Raw genomic sequence first — 8,452 nt, 5'->3', positions numbered from 1 at the left:
ACATTAATTTAAAAAAGTCTAAATGATTAAATTGCATACAGCCAAGTGTGACATTTGCAAATTAAAGCCGATACATCGTGCAATTATAGTAAAACGTGCAAAATTTCTTGATGTACGTTAAGCAAATGTTTCATGGTCAGCTGCAATTTGTTTACGATCTTTCAAAACTGTGCATTGCTCTTGCGAGTACATAATACGCAGTAAAACGTTATTAATTATGCTCGTGCATTTCAAAACTTAAGATCGCATTCGGATGCGTCTGGATAGTGTGCGTGTCCACCTTTTTGAAGAGACTTGATGCGACCACAAAAACAAAAGCAAAGACGTCGAGAGCTCTTGCGAAGCCAAACAATTCTGATCACAAAGTGTTGTGAAGATATTGTGCCTTAATTGTGAAAGGAGCTTTAGATATTCCGTGCAAGTGGTCAGATGATCCGTGGTAACTTCCTGCTTCGTGTGATCCAAATCCATGATTATTGATAATTTGTACGAACAGGACGATTCGTTAGTTTTATTTTAACTGTATTGGTTTAAGATAAAACGATCTTACTATCTTTCTGCTATAATTGATTTAGATTTAAATTCAGACCAAAATACCCGCTGTTAATTGAATTAAAGCAGCTCATCATTTCAAATCTTAATATGCAAGGCCAAATGTAGATTTAAAAGATCAGATACAATTAAACGCCGCGATTTTGACATTTAAAATCGACTAGTGTTTTAACTTAAGATTAGATTAATGTATTTGCCCATGATTTTTGCGTTTATTCATGCGACTTTTTACAGACTTGTGAAAATTAAATTTCCGTGTCGACGTGTTGTGTTGTTCGATAAATGATCCACAAGGTGGTAATTCCTAACGCTACATTGACCGTTCAACTTTAATTAATTTTTCCAGGATTTTGGTAGATTTATAGTAAAACATATAGTGACCCCATTTTAGAGACAGTCTTCAATAATTCAGAAACTTGAAAGATTCGTTGTCTAGTAACCAGTTTAGATGCATTTAAGGAATTATATTATGAATATCAATCTGCTAGATAGGAAGTTCAACAGCTGGTAATCTATCTTTTCTTTTTTTTATTTTAATAAATTATCAAAATATTAAAATCCAAGTAATATGCACAGCTCTGATATATGTACCATTGATCCGCAATACAAGAACTTTATTTCTTTTAAACTGAGGAGTTTTCCGTACATTACGGCTACCCCTTCGGCAGCCCCCCGCCTGTCATTTCACCATTTTAATAAATGGATATTTTCATTGGAAAACCCGGTTAAAAAGTAGCGGTGCAACACATATTATTACAAATAACATTTTTGCTCGTATAATGCATTACAAAATCTTGATCTCTTTTTGGTTATTGGTAATATATTTTTGGGGTGTATTATTCAAGAATTAAAAGTACTGGTCCGATTTCTTCATACCATTTTTTAGATCTCTAAATTTTTGCATTATTTAATGTTTTTACACCTGTGTTACACATGTTAACTGTAAATCATTGAATCAAGAGAAAAACTATACAATCATTTACGACTTTGCATTGAAGTAGTCTCAATTTATATTATTACCTAATCAAAGGGATTTTGTTGTTTTATTAAACGGGTTTTCCAAGGGAAATTTCCAGTTCTTGAACTGGTAAAAATGGCGGGCGGGCGGCTGCCAAAAGGGTACCCTCATGGTACGGATAACTCTACCTACAGTTTTCAAAATAGGAAGTTGATCTTTTGCAGAGCTATTGTGCATATTAGTAGGATTTTGATTTTTGATTTTTTATGAAAAAAATATTAGCTGATCAGCTTTTGAACTTAGTCACTTTTTGTCAAAGTATTGCAAATATGATACCCTCATTGTAAGGATAACTCCTCCTACAGTTTTTAAGATTGGAAGTTGTTCTTTTGCAGATAAATTGTACATTTATCAGAGAAGTGTGCATATTGCTAAGATTTTGACTTCTGATTTTTTTATGACAAAAAAAACCAGCTTTTAAACTTAGTCAATTTTTTTTGGCAAAACATTGCATATAGGGTATCCTTATTGTACGGATAACTCCTCCTAAGTTTTCAATATAGGAAATTGTTCTTTTGCAGAACAATTGTAAATATATCAGAAATGTGCATATTGCAAGGATTTCCATTTCTGACGAATAATGAAAAAAAAATTCTAGCTTTTGACCTTATTCAATTTTTGGGGCAAAATATTGCATATAAGGTATCCTCATTGTACGGATTAATCCTCCAACTGTTTTCAAGATAGGAAGTTGTTTTTTTGCAGATCAATTGTACATATATCAGAGGTGTCCATATGTTTAGGATTTTTGTTTCTGATAATTAATGAGAAAATTACCAGATTTAAACTTAATCATTATATGGCAAAATATTGCATGTAGGGTACTCCATTTCACTGGATACGATAGGTAATGCTTATCAATTTAGGGTTGACATGGATAAACCCGGAGTCTACCACTTTAACGTGGATCGATTTTTTAAGTAAAAATACATCTTCTGTATTCATTAAAGCGTCGGTATCGTAATACGGGAGAAAAGAATACTTAAAACAAGAACAGTTGAAAAATTTATGTTTCTGCTTTCTTCCGGTGAGAACTGGAATTGACGGCTGACGTCGTATGTGCGAACTGCTCTGCAGCTGAAGAGTTCCAATCATCACTAATATTTTGAAAGAGAGAGAAATGAGCTAGGCTAAGCAAAGTAAAACCACTGAATTCAATATATTTTGATTAATATTTTAAAAAAAATGACTGACATTTACTGTACATTAACTGTACCTCAATGTACTTTTCACTGACTACCTCTGTACCCCTTTGTACAGTCCTACTGAAGCTCTGTACCCCAATGTACGGCACTGTACAGGGAACTGACCAGAACTGTACCCCACTGACGCCACTTTACCACTGTTTTAAAGAATAAAACTTTTCCCAAAATCTTCAGTACCTCTTTCTTTGATATTCTTTTTTATTCAAATATACACAGGCAAAAGTGGCTCACATGACTCTCACTAGAAATTCGCATGAAGTTCATGCAAATTCTTAGCATGAGAAAGAGACGTAAAGTAACACACATGAATTTCATGCGAAAACTCCATGCGATTTTGACATAATTTTAATGCGAATATCATATGATTAAAATTTCGCACAGTATCCATGCGAAAATGTATATCTTATGTTTCATTGTTGTTTTTTTGCGAATACCATACAAATATCATGCAATTTCCATACAAAATACTATGCAGCTTAATTTGATAATCTTGAAATCTTGATCTCTTTTTATCTAAAATTGAGAATATAAGCTGTTATACTTTGAAAAGAAAACTGAAGTCTTAATTAATTTGCTTCATACAGAATTACCGTTAACAGAAAACAATGACAATAATCTTCATAGAAAAATCTTCTTTATTTAGATAAGAACATAATTCAAATTTCTTCTTCTTCCTTTCTCGAAAAGGCTTGTTTCTTCATCAATCTATAAAAAGATATACATAATGCAGTGTTGAAATTTTCCTATTACTGAATGGCATACCGGTATCTATTTTGAATGTGAATTATTAATATTGGCAGATAAAAACTAAATTCATTGATATATGACATGCAGTTGATAATATGATAAATGCTCGTTAAAGCAGATTTGATCTGATACAATAAATTCCTAATTGTCATATCCGAATACTACCATTATCACTTTAAAATATCACTCTGATCCATGTCTTTGTTGTTATTTTGTGCTTTCAGTTTGTGAGTTTATTACCTAAGCCAAATCGCTCACCTGAGCATCAATAGCCATAACTTATCAAATCTACTTTATACTGCCAAATACAAAACATTTGGACAATTTTGAAGAGTACTGTACATTTTGCTTAAGAGGATTTACAAATTTTTCCTCACATGATCATCAAGCCCCTTTTATTGTGTCAATTTTTTAGGAATATATTTCTAAATGTCAAAAACAATTTCTATTGTGGCCCAACCCTAGGAACAATTACATGTATATGAACAAATTTGAATCTACAATACCTCAAAATGCTTGCATACAAGTTTCAGCTATTTGGACCAAGAGCTTTTAAGAATTATTTTTAAGATAACACATTTTTTATCATTCAAATTTCACTAAAAGATGGTGTGATTTTTCATTGTTAAATTAACAAACTGGAATTCCCTTCCACCTAATTATGTTTTGTGTCAAGTTCGATTGAAATTGGCTTAACTGTTCTGGGGAAGGAGAAAATGTCAAAAGTTTACAGAGGAATGGAGACTGTCCTGGGACAGAATTGAAACAGACAATAGTGATCAACACATGAACCTTTCGCTCAAGCTGGTTGTTTGAATCACTTAAATGAGCTTCAATATTAAACATTGATCCAAATTATCATACAATTCTTAAATAATAGAAGTATTACTTACCACTGTATCCATGAATTCTTCCGGAATGTTGTTGGTTGTCACGCTGTTAAAATCTTTTCCAAAGAGTCTTTGCAAATCTGCATGTGCAAACTTAAGGTTTTCTGCAAATATTATTGTTGTCTAATTATTAAATGATTTCATTCCTGTTTGATCTTATAAATATCTAGATATAATTAAGTAATACAGCTATTGTAATTTTGATATGCAGTTATAAATAATTGTAACGAATTCTTTATAATAATTTCCAAAAATTTTGAATGATGGTCTTCCGATAATACATAAAAATTTCAATTAGGCCTATGTTTCTTACCTCTGTCAATTACTTTGTACTCGAGTCTCGTTCCCGCTGACGTCACATGTTTCGTATATTTTTGGTACTGAGAACCGTCAGGATGGTGTTTGATTTTACATAGAGCAATATACCAAAAAGCAATAGATCAGACTTTGTATTTTAGATATGATTAGAATAATTATCATTAATAATTTAAAGCGCTACAGGTTGATGTGCATCTTTTTTGTAAGCCCCTGCAAAAGTTTTTATTCGTTTCTGAAATCCCGTTCGAGTTATCTCCCGCGATAACTCTTATGCAGACAGACTGAATTTTCTCTAGCTGCAAAGTTATGTACATCGGCACTTGCTGATCAGTGATGCACGCCAGAAGAAACTTTACATCAACATCATCAAGATGTTTCCGATCTATCGTACGATAATTTACTCAGCGATTGAAGAGTTCGTGATCCTGGATAGGAGAGGAGCGGATGGTCAACATGCATGCAGGTACCCTAGAACTACGATGTTTCAAGTGTATGCATATTCTATGTTTACATGTTATATGTTAACTAACGTTGCCAGATACGTGTTTAAACACTGAAAAAATCTACTGTTATTATTAAACTTAGATGCAGGTCTTCACATGTAACTATACAATATACGGGGAAATTCGGGTTGACAGAGGGTCTGTCAAATTTCTCCGAGGAGCTTCGGATATATTTCAATCTATTGTGTATTTCTTATACAAGAATGAATGAACACAGTGTAACCGTAATGATTACGAAATAAATATGCAGATATTTATTTTAAACATGCGGTTGCAAGCATGCAATCTGATTTCAAGCGCGGATCCAGAAAAAAAAATTCGGGGGGGGGGGGGGGGGGGTAATGATTGATTGAGTAACAAGGTTGGAGGGGGAGTAAGCCATATTTTTATGAATTTTATAATTTAAATTGAAAGAGTTTTTTAGGGGGTCTGGATGCCCCTGACCCCTCCTAGATCCGGTCTACATAATTTTTGTGCATAATGTCACGGTGAATCCATTAATTTATAGGAGTATATACTGTGGAATCATTAGATTTCGTGGTGGCTCAATTTTCGTGGAATTCGTGGGTACCTCTCAACCACGAATTAACATCCTCCACGAATTAATAAATTAGGGTAATAAAGTTATATTTCCTTTGTATGTTTAAGAGAATACACGAAATTACGTCCCCATGAACCTGTAAAATTTAAGCAATCCACGAAAATTGGCCCCCATGAAATTTAATGATTCCACAGTATGCAGTTTAAAAATGTTCATAACATTTTTCTTCCCTACAGGGTTGTTTTAAGATCCGAAGCAATGTTACACAGACAGAAGAATAGGTAAATGCTGCTCCAGTATATGTTGTATATATGATGGCTATAACAATAACATATATCACTTTGGAAATCATGCACAACAAACTGTCCATATGATGATACCATGTAAGTATTTATTCAGTGAAATATGCCTTGCGTTTTGAATATTTCTAAAGTTTGTAATTACATGTATATAAAATCAAACATGGATTAACATATATTTGATAAAAGAAGTTGGACATACCTATTGATCTCATTTGCTTTTGATCGATAAAACATAATGTAAGTTATTTCAATACAAAGATACATTATGATTGTTTTTTTTTTATCTGAGTGTATAAATCTTTTGCTTTATGCTGTTACACATGTACTCAATACATGTACCTTTGTTTGCATGTGTTATTATGAATTATATTTTGTCTTGCATATACACAAGGTTGACAAAGATATTTAAATATGGAGAGGGATAAAGAGACATGCCACAGAAGAAGGAAGATAAAGGCACATGATACAGACACCAGAGTGATTACACCAACATCAGTCCAATAACATTGGTACACACTGAAACTTGAGACCACAAAGGCCTGGATTCTTTTGAAATATACTGTGATCTGTGCAATATCAATTGGAATCATGGAAAACTTGTATCACAGTGTTAAGAATTTTAAGTGAATTTTCATTGTCTAGCATAGAAATAATTAATTTTATGTTTTGATGTATAGCTGAAAATTTTCCTATATGAAATTCACTTACTGCGTTCAACAGGTTTGGTACACGCAAACTCATAAATTGTATCTCAAAAACATTAGACTTAAAGTATGTATCCTAAATAATGACCAATGCAATCAGCACAGTATTATACATGTAATAAAATCTTAATATCTACGGACCTTCTATGAAGAAAGATATAACTCTCAGTGGGTGTGAATGACTATTGTAAAGGCAAAGTTTTACATGTTTACATAAATAAAGACTTGTTTTCAAGTTTTGAAAACATTTATATTTTGATAATATGTAAACTCTATTCTAATTTTTATTTATACATGTATTAATTCCAACACATGTAGAAATTGTTTAGTTGTCTTAATGTCAAATTTGTTAACAAAAAAGACACTATTATGTCAACATATGAATGAAAGAATGTGTTTAAAGTGTTATAGATTGATTTGTCATAATTAAATTTTTATATGAAAAACACGCAATTTCCATGTGAATTTTTCATGAATTTTATATGAATATGACACAAATATCTAATCGAATAAAAAACACACAAAAAATTATTCGCATGAAAATTGTACATTTTTCAGCGAATATCATGCGAACATATTCGCATGATATTTGCATGAGAAACTTTTCGTCTGATTTTCGCATGATTAGCGCATGATTTTTATGCGAGAAGGAAATCGCATGAGAATTATGCGAGCCACTTTTCTCTGTGTATGTAGCATTAACATTAAGTACATGGGGAAGAATGCAACAGGTCGTTAAATTTATTTAATATGTTTTATTATTTACTCATTTTCATCGTCTTTTAATGTTACGATCACAAAATACGCAGGACAGATAAGGCTACACATCATTTTGATATGCTAATGAAGGGATAATGAGATATGACATCATAATATACGCCCCGCCTTTGTATTTCCATAAATAGAAAATTTACCGAAAACGGCAGTTTAAGCATAAGAAAAATATTACTACGATTCACTCATGTGTGTTTTTATAAGTTTACAAAAATCAGAATATACGAAGAATTTCCATAACGCATCGGTCGTATGGGTGTGAATCAGCGTCCTAAAAGCGCTCGTCAGACGATGTAAACACGTGTAGCTGGTATTTGATGGCGATCTTTTGATGATTTCTTTTTGTCTCAAGTTTATCTTTGCCGAATAACACTGTGTGATAACAAATTCTGGTAGGTCGGCAAATAAAATAACATACATTTTACAAAAGTAGCATGGTTAATTATCCCCCCCCCCCCCCTTTACCGAAATTCACTCGATACCCCAGTATTAGGTCGAAACGATCAGTGTTAAGTAATCGGTTAATAAAATATGAAATTAATGAATTTTTGACCCCGATGCATAATCATTAATTGCGGTATGGGGCAAAAATTACATGCTTGTAGACCTTCGTAAATAATTATAAACTTAAGGTCAAGATAAAGTAAATGAAAGGTGCCTTCAGGTTCATGAAATTCAAGATAAAAATTCGTGTAATAATGCTTCATAACAATATCCTTGTTTTTATAGGGTGTACGGGACTTAGATATTTTGGTAAAAACAAAATGAAAATTCATGTTTAAAACAACCATTTTCTGTGAAATATAAAAGATAAAAGTAATAAATCTCGGAGTTTTGTCCATTTTTGACTTATGAAATATATTAAGAATGCCTACAGTCTCTCCAAAAACGGTATTAA

The 8,452-nt window shown here is 32.3% G+C and overlaps 1 long non-coding RNA gene across 3 annotated transcripts in view; it reads right to left on the bottom strand.

The window, feature by feature from the left end:
- Positions 1 to 3,442: 3,442 nt before the first annotated feature.
- LOC136272595 (uncharacterized) overlaps positions 3,443 to 8,452 on the bottom strand; it is a 99,796-nt gene continuing 94,786 nt past the window's right edge. Inside the window, exons 4-5 of one of the 3 annotated variants that reach the window (XR_010710621.1) lie at positions 4,416 to 4,516; positions 3,443 to 3,480 (exon numbers count right to left, since the gene is read on the bottom strand). This is a non-coding gene — a long non-coding RNA (uncharacterized lncRNA). The remainder of the gene's footprint in view (positions 3,481 to 4,415; positions 4,517 to 8,452) is intronic. The other 2 variants (XR_010710700.1, XR_010710737.1) reach the window with 2 other exon arrangements.

This window comes from Magallana gigas, chromosome 1 (assembly GCF_963853765.1).
Source record: "Magallana gigas chromosome 1, xbMagGiga1.1, whole genome shotgun sequence".
In the NCBI taxonomy this organism is placed as follows: Eukaryota; Metazoa; Mollusca; class Bivalvia; order Ostreida; family Ostreidae; genus Magallana; species Magallana gigas.
The sequence above is the reverse complement of the archived record's forward strand: the minus strand, read 5'-3'. Positions and strand labels throughout refer to the sequence as shown.